We start from the raw sequence: 15785 nt of genomic DNA on the forward strand, positions 1-15785 counted from the left end.
ACCAGGCAAGGCAGAAAATAATCAACAGTTTAAAGTCATCAGATGGAAAGCATCCAGTAAGCATCCGGCTCTGGAACTTACTGCCTCTGAGCCTTGTTGAGTTGCTTAGGCTATTTCTAAGTTCTAGATTCTTTATCTATAAAATGCTGGTAATAATAGTACCTAACTGTAAGATCCATAATGACAAAGACTCTCCCTGACCCCACCTTAATCAAGTTCCTTTAAGCCCTCCTCTCAAGTAGGCCTTGGCTTTGGCCCCATCTGGTCTTCAGTCTGCCTAGCTCAATTTTAGCAAGAATCCTGCTAAGCTAGTTTCCTGAGAACCCCGCTACCCTTGATATTTGATCACACTCGATATGTGATCGAGTTCCTCATCCCCGAACCTTTGATGGATGAGTCTTGGCCTGCCTTTAGCAAGAATCCCCGCCCTGATGGCTCTTCATAGTAATTTTCCCTCTACTGACCCTCTTCACCCCTCTCCTTGGCTATAAACCCCCACTTGTCCCTGTGTTCAGAATTGAACCCAATCTCTCTCCTCTATTACAACAGTCTTGAATAAACTCTTCCTCACAATTTTAATGAGTGTGAGAATAACCTTTTTCTTTAATGAGGATTAAGTGAGTTTTAGTAAGTAAAAAGTTTGAAACAGTGCCTTAATGCACTTTTCTTCAGTCACAATTATCAGACAGTAAATGTAACAATGACTATATGTTTAAACATTACCATTGCTCAGCTGGAGTAAAATGATGACTATTTATTACATGACAGTTACTGTGATAAACATACAAATTCAAAGACAGAAGGATACAGGTCCTGCATCAAAGAGCTCAAATTTAGAGCAGGAACAGAGAGTAAACAAATAATTCTGGCATAGTGGACTTCATACCACAGACAGCAGGCCAGGGTACAAAGGCAGCAGAGAAGAGAAACTGATGAACTGAACATGGTAGAAAGGTCACCAGTTAGCACACAGGCTTTGGAGAATAAAGATAAGTTTGCAGAATCACTGTCTAGGTTGAGTGTGAACACTTGGGAAGGAAGCCATCCCATGGACAAGGGTTTAGGATGGAGGGAGCTGGGACCAGACCATGTCCACTAGCACTTCTTCCTGGACAAGAGAGCTACTTAAAGATTTAATAGGAATGTGTCAAGACCAGATTTACCTTTACCAATTTATTTTTTCCAATTTGCCCCTCTGAGGCAACAAAGAAGTTGCATTTGGGGAGACCCAAACAGACACACATCACATATGGCAAGAGAATGTAGTCACTGACCATAACAAGTACAAAATTAAAAAGGAAAACAATGAGCCTAGACAGTGTGTAGAAATACATCAAGGAAAGATACCCAAAATTAATACATCTACATTAGGCAACCATAAGTATTTTATTTATTATATGACTACTACAGATTGTAACTATTTACTAGTGAACTAGTCTTACAACAAGAACTGAATTTACCTACCATTTGCAGATTTCTGCCCATGCTCTCTCTCTGTCCTCCCTTCTTGCCCTGGCTAACTCTTCCTGTCATTCTGAATTTGGGCCACATGTCTTCTTTGGACCCTAAAATGGGTTAAGTGAATCTCCTCTGGTTTCTTGTGCATGCTCTTAGCTTAAAACCAGATCCACTGTAAACTACTTTTTCTCAGAAAGCAGCTGACTCAGAAAGCTTACAGGATCAAGCTTACATCCTGTTTCTTACATCTGTTACATGGTTTGGCCCATAAAAGGCATACAAACAATGTCTACTGAATGAATGAATGAAGTAAATACTGAGAATTCCACGTGATTACCCTTCCATCTTCAGTGGGCACCTGCACAGAGTGAGAACCGAAAAAGGAGTCTTTTCCCACTGAGATTCCTGCTACAGTCTAGTACTACAAAGATTTGGGAACCAATTTTTATTCTCCAAGGTAACAGATACCAAAGCAAAAACATACACACAAAACCCCATGCCCCAACGTAAGAATTTTTAACTCCAAATGATGTTTCAAGGAATTCAACAGAAATGAACTACTAGTTTCCTAAACTTCACGGTATTATATTAGTCATGTATTTTCAAGTCAGTTATCTGGAGTTCTGACAGAAATATGAAAAATACAGCCCCAACTAATGAAGCAGGTGCTTAAACATATGCCTTTTCAAGGGAAAAAAAGCTATGAATTAGAACACTGATGACTTTATTTTACTTGAATATCTTAACATACGCAAGGTGGCGGTTGTTTTTTTTTTTTTTTTTTTTTTTGGATAAATCTTCTTCTAGATTATGTGCAATTCTGGAGGCAACAATAAAAATACTTAGGAGTTCTTCTTTATCTGCACACAGCATGAGTCTTTCTTAGAAACAGTCTTCATTTATTTGGCCTTAAAATCAAACAAGTTCACTTTAACATCAGAGGCTTCCCTGTTTGTTTACTCAGTACCAAAGCAGGTTATCACTGCTTTTTTTTAAATATGAAATTTATTGTCAAATTGGTTTCCATACAACACCCAGTGCTCATCCCAACAGGTGCCCTCCTCCATGCCCATCACCCACCCTCCCCGCCCTCCCACCCCCCCATCAACCCTCAGTTTATTCTCAGTTTCTAAGATTCTCTTATGGTTTGGCTCCCTCTCTCTCTCTCTCTCTCTCTCTCTTTTTTTTTCCCTTCCCCTCCCCCATGCTGTTTTTAAGAACATTTTAAAAGCAAGGTGGCCACAGGATTCCAATTCAAGTCGTATGATATAAAGAGTGGCCACTGAATAACATTCACAATCCACTGACGACTGTCCTTGTCTATGTATCTGAAGACTGTCCTAAAAGAAGCCATCTCAGCTGTTTTATTTTATTTTGAGAGAGAGAGAAAGCACACAGGTAGGGGAGGGCAGAGAGGGAAGGAGAAAGTGAGAGTGAGAGTGAGAGTGAGAGTGAGAGAGAGAGAGAGAGAGAGAGAGAGAGAGAGAATCCCAAGCAGGCTCCTTGCTGCCAGTGTGGAGTCCAACACAGGGCTCGGTCTCCCGAACCGAACCAAAAGATGATAACCTGAGGTGAAACCAAGAGTTGGACCCTTAACCAACCAACTAAGCCACCCAGATACCCTGTTCTTTCTTTTTTTTTTTTTTTGAAGTTTATTTATTTTGAGAGAGTGTGCCTATGGGTGAGCAGGTGAGGGGCAGAGAGAGAGAGAGAGAGCACAAGAGGGAATCCCAAGTAGGCTTCACACCATCAACTCAGAGCCCAATGTGGGGCTCTACCTCAAGAACCATGAGATCATGACCGGAGAAGAAACAAGAGACACTTAAAGGAATGAGCCACCCAGGAGTGCCTCTTTTTTCTTAAAAGTTAATTCATTTCCAGTTGAAACTGATACTAACCCTTTGAGTTGGTCGACAAAATGATGTAACAAAGGAGACCACCCTGTGAGAATCAGTCCTGTTCCCTGAAAAACTACCACTCCTACTCCAAATTCTACAAATTAGAAACATGGAAACCTAAATATATCACAGAGCATCTCCTACGGAAAAGCAAAGCAGTGCCTAAGTTGTTTAACTACTGAGGTTAAAACTCTTTAAACTTAATTAAGTAGAAGACTGGACCAGCTATGGTTAGGACTAAAATAAAGTGAATATTCTGTGAAATATACGTGAAGCATGTCCAAGTGGTGTTGAAAAATCAACCATATTAGCCATTGACAAACAAAACAACCCACACCAGATAAAGAGAACAACTTTCCCCATAAACACACTATGGGGGTCCAGGAAAACTGCAGTCTAGTCTCTGATCTGCTCACTCACTAGTTCTAGGACTCTCGGAGCATGCCCCATATGTGAAGAATCTCATCCTGATTTTATTAGCACTCTGCTTCCCTGCAGCAGTTAACCAATGAGACCATCCATCCTGAAATTTAAGGTACAGAATAGAGGGAAAGAAGACAAAAATTGAGTTCAAGGTAGCCAGGCAACAGGCAGATGGATTCAGACTTCCCAGTCAGAGAGAGCGAAACGTGTCACTGTAAACAGTAACTCTACCCTGAAAGTGGAGAGGCCAGACAGATACGCAGGCGAGCACTTAGCACAGTTCAATTGCCTTGCCATTAACTTAGCCATCTATCCAGACTCATCACTGTGTACTAAAAATAGGACACGAGAATGCTTTTATACTATCCCAGCTGCTAAAAACATTAAGAGAACAAATTTCAAAACATGTATCAGAACTTGTACCCAAAAAGAGAAATGGTAATATATGTTTCTAGTGTGAAAAGCACAAACCAAGAAAAATGAGATGTTAATGACACCCTGCTTTTATATAGCACCTATCTGTGAAGCAGTTCAAATATTTTTGCAAATTAAAAAAAAAAAATCTAATTATAGTACTTTTAACAACATCTCTGTGAAATCGGTAAAATGTAAATATAATTACTTCTGTTTGGCCACTGAAGAGAAGTAGAGGCATATTTAATCACTCTGCAAATTAGATTCCTGATCTAGCTCAGTCCAATACTTGCAGCATCCAATACAGCCAAATCACCAAGTACCCTGTCACTGTTAACAATATAAAATAGAAACGTGAACCCCACAGTTACCTATGTTCAAGAACTCAACTCTAAAATTCAATAGTTAAGGCAAAACTGGCTTTAGTTGTAGAAGGAAAACACTTCGAAAATTCTATTTAAGATGTTGAATCTACTTTTGTTTTTAGGAGTAAATTGAAAAACTATTATTAACACCACTTGAGATTTAGAAATCACCAAAAAAGTAAAAATTCTATTTTCACACTAACCAACATGAACTGACAGCTTTATGCCTCATTCAAAGGAAAGGAATTCAGTTTAAAGTGCAAGGTCAACATACACAAAAAGACACACTGGCCTGGGAAATGAATAGGTTTAACAACAAAAGATGAGTCAACTAATACTTGTACATCTCAGGTACTTGAAAGAAAATTTTATTTTGCCTCAAAAAAGGAATTCAATTGTCCCGCTGATGGCAAGGACAAAAGATCACTTTTAAGCGTTTTATTTGTACTTTTTAAGAGCTATTATGGTGATGTACCTTTAAAAGCCAGTATATTATTACAACATTAAAGGGCACCTCCTTAATATACTGAATATATCTAACTCCTCTCAACGCCAACTCTTAGTGAAATAATTCTTTCTTCCCTCAATACTACTTAGATAAGGCACAGCCAAAACAGCACGGGATGACAAAACCTGAACTTGCTATGGGAATTTCCAAACAGATAAGAACTTAAGAACTTTGCAAACACACCCCAGGTTGAAAGACAAGAGAAACTTGAAGAAAATAGCAATATGAGCAGTGAAAATATGAGCACCTTTCTTAAAAGGTAAACTCTTCAATGCTAAGTCTATTTTCTTATAAATTCTATTCAGCCCGTGGCATCTGTGTTAATGCCAACAGGGAAAATGACTTCTCCTGTCACTATCAAAAGCAACTCACTCTAATGGAATGATATGATGCCTAGAATTTGCTTCAAAATAATCTGGAGTGGGGCCTGGAGGGATAGCTGGAACAAGATTGGCCAAGAGTTAACAGTTACGAAAGCTGGGTAATGGATATGGTTCATGGGGTTTATACTCCCCTCACTTTTGCAGGTGTTGGAATTTTTCATAATAAAAGGTTAACTAGAGAAAAGAGTTAGTTTTAGAAAGTATTTCTCCATTAGCCTATTTTTATAAGCCAACAGCTCAGGAGTTACTTAACCAAGAATTCAAGAGGAATAGAACATAACTACCATGTAAAAACTTCTTTATAGTTATAAAACAATCAAAATGACCCTGTGGGTTTTCGGTTGTTCATACCAGAGTAAAAAGCTGAATTAAGAAATCACCTGTCTCTAGATTGATATTTTTCCCCTTTATATGCCATTCCAATTAAGCCTGGTTTGAAAGAATGACTGGTTTTTATTTCATCCTGACAACACTCTTTCTGAAATAATCAAAGGGAATTATGTGATACTCTAGAGAAACTACCCACAAATCCAGACTTTAAATAAAGCTTAGCAAATTTTAAACTATCCATTTTATCAGTTTCTAAGAGCTAACCTTAGATTAAACTAAATAAAGCTAATTTTTAACATACTACCTGTATTTTAATAAATACTCTCATAAATCATGCTATTCCATCTTTGGAAATTTTCATTCTTTCAGGTCCTCATAAGAACTACAACACAAAAGAGACCAAGGCCCTGACTGTCTCCTATTCAACAGAATCAGTACTCAGATGAGTGCCATCAAGATCTCTTTAGTCTCCATAAGTGATTGCAAACACTTGACAATCAAGATTAATGTCTGACCTGTGAGTTGACCTTAACCACAGACACTTTTCTTAAAGGAGATACATGTTAGATTAGATAAGCAGTCACACAGAAACTCAAAAGTTATTACTGAATCACATTTCTTTACATTCTACTACACATTATCAGCATTCTACTAACACAGAATTAATCAAAATCTTTTATTAGGACAGAGAAAATTAAATCCTAGAATGGGAAACAAAGAATATCTCGAAGGGCTCACAGTCTCTAACAGATATTACATGGGACTCTTTCTCCTCTTTGATCCGGTAGCTTTACTTAGAGGCATCTGCTTCAACAGCAAACATGCACATTATTTAAGCTGTCCTTCTGCACACACTGCTAACCTATTTGGCAGAGTGAATGTTTCTAAAATGGATAGCAACTATAAAAAATGAAAACAGAGAAATTCATCACAACTCAAAAACTGGTCCCTGAGCTCTCTGATCAGAGTCTACATTTGGTATTTCAAAATATTTGAAAATTACATTAAGCAGCAGGAGTTTAATAGCAGGAGTTTAATAGCAAGAGTTTAATAGGTTAACCACGTCATCTATATGGTAACTTTTACAGCTCTGATCACAGCTCTTTATAAATGGACACAAAAGGTACCCTTTAGTAACAGACAAGGAATTCAATCTGTGCATTACAGGAGACAAACCAGTTCTCAGATCTATACTGAGACAAGTATTTCATGCATTCACCTCAGCAGGGTGGATTTCCTGCACAGTGAAGGGCCAAATGGCTCAAGATTCAGTCACCTTTCCAGAGCTCAGAGGGAAGATGATTAATGCTTCAAAAGAACAAGGAATGGTGAACTTGTTCAATGACTTGCTTACAAAAAATCAGTTGCCAACTAAAAATGCTTCAACCTCGGATAAAGCAGGCACTCGAACACATAGGTTCAAGCAGGGGTGAAGTTCTTGAATGACTCACTTTAAACTTCTCTCTAGTGTATCAGTCATAAAAAGATGATAGGACTATAATCAATTTATTATCAAGTTGACTTTCAGAACATTCAAAAGACTGCAAACTCCAAGACATAAACAAGTAATCTCTGAGCAAACACAAAATGGAAATAAGAAAAAAAAAAAAAAAAAGGAAATGAGCTTGATTCTCCAGGAGCTGATTATCTAGTCTGATAATCACCTTGGTCCCTTATTTTTCAGACCTACACCTTTTATTTTATTCTTTAAACTTTAAGTTTATTTCTTTATTGTGAGAGTCGGGGAGGGGCAGAGAGAGAGAGAATGAATCCCAAGCAGGTTCCACGCTGTCAGCATGAAACCCCACATGGGGCTTAATCCCAGAACTGTGACATCATGACTTGAGGTGAAACCAAAAGTTGGACGATTAACCCACTGAGCCACCCAGGCGCTCCTGGCCTATACCTTTCATTACTGCTTCGCCCACTGCTTGTTTTGTTTTGTTTCCTCTTCTCTCCAAAAGTCTGCGCAGGTCAACATGCTGCACTCAGGGACATGTGGCCACTCTCTCACTCAACCCTGAGACATATATGAAATTCCCTTCCTTGATAAAAACTTCAAAAAATGGTGCCAACAAAAATATCCCACAGGACCCAAAGTAACAAGAAATGTCCAGAGGAATGAAATCTACCACTTTCCTTTGACATAAATTAACTGTAGAAATCATTATGTTGTATACCTGAAACTAGTATAATATTATGTCAATTATACGTCAATCTTTAAAAATTAACTGTTAAGTGATTTTTTAAACTAAAAGATACCTGCTTTAGAAACAATAAAATGCAAAAGAATATTATATCTATCAAACAACAGGCTGCTGTGGAGAGCAGGCCAAGTTAGCCAGAATGTACCTAAAATAAAAGAGATTAAAGTATGAGTAAAGATCTATCAAAAAACACAAAAAGCAAGGAAGGGTCACTAAATTAATAAAGCACAATTTCAAGGAAAAAGCTGTATGTGATAAAAAAAAAAGAAATTTTATTTTCATAAGATTCATAACCCACAATGAAAACAACAGTTGTAAAACTGCATGCTCCCAATAACATGAAAACACATAAAGCAAAAACAAAAGGCAATCTCTTTGTATTTACTGGTTAAAATGTAGAAAGTAATAAAACTTAAAATACAACTAAGACAAATTCCTAATTCACACAGTAGCCAAAAACTAAAATACATAAAACTGTCACAAGACAAGTGTCACAAAAACCAACTCATTTAAGGGAGCAGCAACCTGGTACAGAACAGAATACTAATGCAGTGAGAAGTTAAAAAGGAAGCACAGAAGTCATAAACTAGAGGGGTGCCTGGGTGGCTCAGTCTGTTAAGCATCTGACTCTTGATTTCAGCTCAGGTAGATCTCACAGTTCATGAGTTCAGGTTCTGTGTCAGGCTCCATGTTGGGCTCCGTGCTGACAGCTTGGAGCCTGCTTGGGGTCCTCTCTCTCCCTCTCTCTCTGCCCCTCCTCCACTCATGTTCTCTCTCTCTCTCTCTCTCTCTCTCTCTCAAAATAAGTAAACCTAAAAAAAAGTCATAAAATAGAGTGTTTACAACTTAATGGGGAAAAAGAAAACACAAATACTACACATACACATACAAATCAAGGGGAATATACATTTATACAAATAACACACCTAGAACACAAATATTTACACAATAAAGCTATATACATGCTTTGGCTTGGGATTCAGGAGGCACTCATTAAAAAGGGTAAACATAAGAGGATACAATCTCATAATCTTCTTAATTATAGGATAAATACCATCTATGGTATGCAATTCGGTATGTAAAGAAAAAGTACTCTTGGGTAAGAAATGTTTAAAATCATTATGCTGTTCTCAGGCTTACCCCTACAGGTTAAAAAGTCAGGAATGACATACCAGTACATTTAGGAAGTAAATGGAATACTCTGGCAAATGTCAAATTAAAATCTTTTCTTTCTCATATATCCTTAAATTCCTATCTCCTAAGGAAATTATCTTCAAACTTCTGTTAAGCAAGAAAACTTTCTGTACACAAAACCTCATATAAACTTGAAATATAAAAGCTGAGCTGCTCTGGCTAAGTGTGAGTAGGGGCCACAGGATGGGAGCAGCGCCACAAATGGTTACACAGTACCCACCACCAGTACCATGAGCCAGGCATGGGGTTAAGGGAATTGAGAAGGGAACAAAACAGAGTCCGTGCTCTTAGGGAGCTTATATTCCAGAATGAGGAGATAGCTAATAAATAAGTCAACAAATAAATATGATCATTTCACATACAGAGAACCACTCCAAAGAAACTGAGGTAGGGTAACAAGGTGAGTGATGACCGGAGGTGGTGTCTGGGGTTTCTTCGTGAGCCTGGGTAGTCAAGGAAAGACTCTCTAAGAGGACACTGGGGTATTTTCTGGGTAGTTCTAGAGAAGGTTTGACCAATGCAAAGATCCAAAGAAAGAAAAGCTGCTGCTCAAGGAACAGAAAGAGGCCAGGGGAGCTTGTATAAAGTAAACGAGGACAGTGTAGAAAGAGGAAACTGGAGAGGCAAGAGAGGCCAGACCACAAGGATGTCTTAAAAGTGAGGTTTGGATTTGAAGTGTGGGAAGTCTTTGAAAGGTTTTAAGCAGGAGAATAACATGACCTGATTTATGCTGTAGAAGCTACTGTGTGGAACAGATTCCAGCTAAACAGGAATCAAGAAAATCAGCAAGGAGGGCTTGGCAGACACTCAGGTGAGACAGTGGTGGTCAGAACTAATGTTTTAACAGTGGAAATGATGAGGGCTGGTCGGATTCAGGATATATTTGGACAGAAAGCCTACAGAACCTAAGAATGGATTAGATTCAAGGTGGGCAGGAGAGAGGGAACAAGGATAGCTATGACACTTTCCTGCTGCACACTTGGGTGGGAAATGGCACCATCTACTAAGATGAGAAGGTCTCAGGTAGGCAGATTTGGGTAGGGATAGCATTAAGAATTCTGTTTTGAAGAGCCAATCTGGCTCAGTCAGTAGAGCATGCAACTATTTGATCTCAGGGTTGTAGGTTTGAGCCCCATGTTGGATGCAGAGATGACTTAAAAATAAAATCTTTAGGGGCGCCTGGGTGGGTTAGTCGGTTAAGTGTTGAATTCTTGATTTCAGCTCAGGTCATGATCTCGTGGTTTATGAGGCTGAGCCCCACATCAGCCTCTGTCCGTGCTGACAGTGCACAGCCTGCTTGGGATTCTCTCTCGCCTTCTCTCTCTGCAACCCTCCCCTGCTTTATCAAAATAAATAAACTTTAAAAAAAAATCTTAAAAAAAAAAAAAAAGAATTCTGTTTTGACCATGTTAATTTTAAACAGCCTATTATTAGCTACCCAAGAAGATCTGCCTAGCAGGTGCCCCGCTGACCATATAAGTCTGTAGTTCTTGGGAGAACTTGGAACTACAAATGCCCACATACTTGCCCAGCTCTTCCCTGCTCTCCTACTTCTATATTCCCATGTCAAACCCTTTAAAGCCTTCTCAGAATCCCCAGTGGTTTTCAAAGCAGTGTGAAGACAATGCTTATTGGGGCACCTGAGGGGCTCAGTCGATTAAGGGTCTGACTCTTGATTTCAGCTCAGGTCATGATCTCAAGAGTTCATGGGATCGAGCCCCATATAGGGCTCTGCAAGAAGCCTGCTTGGGATTCTCTCTCTCTCCCTCTGCCCCTCCCCTGCTTGTGCTCTCATGTACGCGTGTATTCTCTCTCTTAAAATAAACATTAAAAAAATAAAAACTTAATGCTTATCTCCAACTTTCTATCTAAATTTGCCTGTTTTCATAGTGTGATCAGAATAATTAAATATTAAGAAAACATATCACCTAACAGTTAAAATGAAAAAAAATGTAAATCACACTTGTTCACGCTAGAATAAATTACATATGGTTTAAAGATTTCAGTGAAAAAACAAAACCACGAAAGTGTGCTAAGAGAAAATAAGGGTTAACATTTTATCAAACCGTGGAGAGAATTTTCTAGTTTAACATCACGGGGAAAAAAATCCTTAAAAATGGAAAATAATGATGGACTGGGCGGGGCGGGGGAGGTAGCTAAACACTTCTATAAAAGAACCATACCACAAGTTTTCAAAGCAAATAAAAAATTGGTCATAAATATCTGAAGCATTTGACATTAGGAATTAAAATCCCTAAGTAAGGAGCTCACATAAATTAATAAAAAAGATTAACTCCAGAAGAAAATGTGACAAGGACAAGAGCAGAAATTCAAAAGAGAAGAAATATAAAAGAGCAATTAACATATGAAAAAAAGTGCTAAGCTTCTTATCCTCAAAAGAACAGAATTAAAACAAGGAGATACTGTATTTCACCTATCAAACTGGCAAACATTAAAACGGCAATGATGTAGACTTGGAGCCCGGGCAGTAATTACTAAGCCCTTTCTGAAGACAATTTGGTAAATTATATCAGGAGCCTTAGATTTTATACGCTCTTTGACCTGCCAATTGCACTTCAGGGACTCCATCCTAAGGGTGAAGGGTTTCAGGGGCTGTTTGAAAGATTTAGGTATAAATTATGTTTATCAGATTAGGATACTCTGTACCTAAAAAGGTTGCTTCAGAATCACATCTAATGACACGAAAAGAAGGGCACCTGGGTGGCTCAGTCAGCTGGTCATGATCTCGCAGCTTGTGGGTTCGAGCCCCATGCCGGCCTCTGTGCTGACAGCTCGGAGCCTGGAGCCTGCTTCGAATTCTGTGTCTCCCTCTCTCTCTCTGCCCCTCGCTCGCGCGCTCTCTCTCTCTCTCTCTCTCTCTCTCTCTCTCTCTCTCTCAAAAATAAATAAATAAATAAATAAACATTAAAAAAATTAGTAACAAAAAGATATTGCAGAAAAAATTTAAGTAGTAAAACCATATGGTCGGGTTAATATTTAACAATAGGTATCTTCATAGGAAGATCTCTAATGATAAAATTTCAGGAAGTTAAAAGCAGTGTGTCTGTCTGGAAAGATTAAGTGTTCTTTATGATCTTTTTTCTTTCATTATAATGAGCATATATTGTTGGATAATTAAAACTTCATTTGAGGGGACAAAATCAAAAGAGAATATGCATAAAAGATTTTGCGCATAAAAGACTTACTGAATGGAAATTATAAAAAAAAATAACAGAAGACATCTTCAAGTGACAAAATTATAATGAGGAATTTTCTCTTCTCTTCTAGAATAGAAAATTTTCTGTATTTATATACTTTCCCTTGTGAACATGCATTTCATTACTTACTTTTTAAAAGGTAAAATAAACTTTTAAAAATTAAGTTATTCCCAACCCTCTTGTGCTATCTTGATTTTAACCATACCAACTATCATACAGTATTTTCAAGGATTTATGCCCATGTTTGCCTTCTCTTCCTGTTCCAAAACTAGTTTTTCTTTATTATTCTAATATCTTCAGGGAGCACAAAGGGACTTTCCTGAAACACACTGGGCTCCATCATCTCCCTCCATATTGTCACCTTAGGTGACTTCAATAACACTTTAGCCCAGTGGTTGCCAGAGTCTGGTCCCTGACCTGCTCTACTGGGATATAGAATGAGCTGGTTAGAATGCAAATTCTTGGGCCCTGCTCTGACATGGTGAATAAGAAACCAGGTGGGCACCAACCTGACTTTTTATCAAGTCTTTCAGGTGATTCTGATGCATGCGAAAGGCTAAGAACCACTATTTCAGCCTCTATGCTTTGGGCCTTTCTGAATCCAGAAACTCTCCTAAAAACAGTCCAATCATTTTTCAGATTAAATTTTTCAGAATTCCAATAGTAACAAAATTAAAACATTCAAGGGGACTGAACAGTTAAATCTCCTATCTTAACAGCTGCAAATAAAATTTTGAAAGAAGAAAAGATCCACAATGAAAGAAAAGCATACCTGTGAAGATGTCTTAAAGGGACCAGTGAGTCCTAAAGACATGGTTTCAAGCCGACAGCCTCTGAGGTAAACACAACTGGCTTCAGGAACACGCTAAATGCAAGCTCATTTAATTACACGTGTCAATGGTAGGGCTGCACAATCAATTAGCCAGAATACTGAGTAATAATAATGTTCAAGCCATAGCTAGATTAATGCAACAATCAGGTGTGCCTAAAACTTCAGAAACATCTTTATCCTGAACTAATGAATGACCCCATTTGGGGCAAGATTTATTGAGATTTGACATGATAATTAATATAGTTGTTTACCTGTGATGGAGGTATAAGCATGATAGAAAGAAAACAAGGTTTATTCACCATCAGACAGAGTAACAAATTTTTGCCACATGCATTTGTTCGATGGATTGATGAATCAAGTACTGAGCTAGTGCTAGAGACCAAAAAAAAAAGGTATGTAAGACGTCCACCCTGCCCTCCAGAAGCTTGCATTCCACTTGTATCAGCAAGGGGCCAGATAGGGATCTCCCTCTATCCTGGGGCAGGAACTTTATTTTATTCATTCATTCATTCATTCATTCATTCATTTAAATGTTTATTTTTGAGAGACAGAGAGAGACAGAGTGCAACCAGGGTAGGGGCAGAGAGAAAGGGAGACACAGAATCTGAAGCAGGCTCCAGGCTCTGAGCTGTCAGCACAGAGCCCGATGCAGGGTTCAACCCCATAGACTGTGAGATCATGACCTGAGCCAAAGTCAGAGCTTAACTGATTGAGCCACCCAGGCACCCCTAGGGCGGGAACTTTAAAACATGCATTATCTCTAATACTTGTTAGAGACAAGAAAACTGGGTGGAGTTTGAGAGGTAAGTCACTTGTTCAATGCCACCCAACTCTGTACAAATCCAGGCTTTGCTCTGATCCCTCCACCCTTGTCCCAATGTGAACACCACTTTTACTCTTAAAAGGAGACATGAGTATGCATTATTTGCACCTTACATGAGATTGTGCTAATTTTACAATCAAATCAATAATAAAAATGTTATGATTTTATTTCTTTTTATAAAATACTTATCTATTTTTAAGAGAGAGCACAAGCGGAGGAGGGGCAGAGAGAGAGAGGAATAGAGGATCTGAAGCAGGCTCAGCGCTGACAACAGGGAGCCCAACGTGGGGCTCAAACTCGTGAATCCTGAGATCATGACCTGAGCTGAAGACAGAGGCTTAACCGAATGAGCCACCCAGGTACCCCTACACGTTACATGAGATTATGCTAATTTTACGATCAATTCAAGAATAAAAATGATGTTATGATTTTCAAAGAGGCATATGAATTAGGTAAAATCAGGTAGCATCAAGCCAAGTAAAAAAAAATAATTTATAAATGATCTCATTTTCTTTAATATTTATTTGTTTTTGAGAGAGGAGAGAGAGAGAGAGAGAGAGAGAGAACACGATCAGGGGAGCGGAGGGAGGGAGAGAGAGAGAGAGAGAGAGAGAGAGAGAGAGAGAGAGAGAGAGGGAGTCACAGAATCCGAAGCAGGCTCCAGGCTCTGCGCTGTCAGCACAGAGCTCAATGCGGGGCTTGAACCCACAAACCGTGAGATCATGACCTGAGTGGAAGTTGGACGCTTAACCAACTGAGCTACACAGGTGTCCCTAAATGGTCCCATTTTTTGAATGGGAAAAATTATCTATAGAAGAATCAAAAAAAGGCAACACAAATATGGAACAAAATATTAATATTGGTTATATTGGGTGGTGGGATTACAGGCACTTGTCCTTCCTTTTTGATGTTCTTTTATAATGTAATTTATTTTTAAAATGATCATCCCACATTAAAGAAAAAATTTTTTAAACCCAGTCAAGATTCCGTTAATCAGTGGTTCTCAATGGGTGTGTGCAGTTCCACAATGGATATTGGAAAACCTAGTATTTTTGCTTGTCACATTCACTGGGAGGTACCACTGGCATTTAACAGGCTGCTCAGAACAGTCTCATACGAGGAATTATCCCATGTAACTTCCAAATGTCTCTGGACATTCACATAGGGGAGAAAATCCATTTATAATTATCTGAGCCTAAAACCAAATTCCATCTTACAGATAACCACACAAGACTGTGCAAGGTTCTCCTATACATTCAATTTGCTGGGAGTATAATTCAAGAGAACACTGTTTTGAGTTTTGTCAAAAGTTGTTCACAGTTCCAGCAAAGTCGTGTAATTAACTGTGATGCCTTTCTCCAAACTTGTAATAGGTTTATTTGTTTTAAATGAACTAATGAACAAAAAGTTTAAAAATGAGTAATTTCTCAGTTTTAATGTTATTATAATAAATATCAATAAACAGAACCTACATAAACAAAAGCTACTTGGGGCTCCTCAGTTGAATGAAGGGCTCCTAACATGAGAAAGCTTGAAAACTGGGGCTTCAGTGGAAAAAGATATGAAAAGAGGGCAAAACTGGCTGGAGAGAGACCAGGTCCAAGGTTGGTGCAGGAGTGGAGTGAGGGATCTTTGAGAACTAAGCCAGATCAATAGTCCATAATTACAAGGGGGTTAAGGAATTCAGGATGAGGTATAAGCTTCTGACTCGGGCAGCTGAGTAAATATGAAG

At 38.6% G+C, this 15785-nt stretch overlaps 1 protein-coding gene and 1 long non-coding RNA gene across 9 annotated transcripts in view; one reads left to right on the plus strand and one right to left on the minus strand.

Moving 5' to 3' along the window:
* Positions 1-15785, minus strand: part of ITSN1 (intersectin 1) — a 220478-nt gene that overhangs the window by 178399 nt on the left and 26294 nt on the right. The window lies entirely within an intron of this gene.
* Positions 1-15785, plus strand: part of LOC102899759 — a 55668-nt gene that overhangs the window by 20598 nt on the left and 19285 nt on the right. For both annotated transcript variants that reach the window (XR_006584833.1, XR_002735795.2), the window contains exons 2-3: positions 5156-5325; positions 6149-6296. This is a non-coding gene — a long non-coding RNA (uncharacterized LOC102899759). The remainder of the gene's footprint in view (positions 1-5155; positions 5326-6148; positions 6297-15785) is intronic.

This window comes from Felis catus, chromosome C2 (assembly GCF_018350175.1).
Source record: "Felis catus isolate Fca126 chromosome C2, F.catus_Fca126_mat1.0, whole genome shotgun sequence".
In the NCBI taxonomy this organism is placed as follows: Eukaryota; Metazoa; Chordata; class Mammalia; order Carnivora; family Felidae; genus Felis; species Felis catus.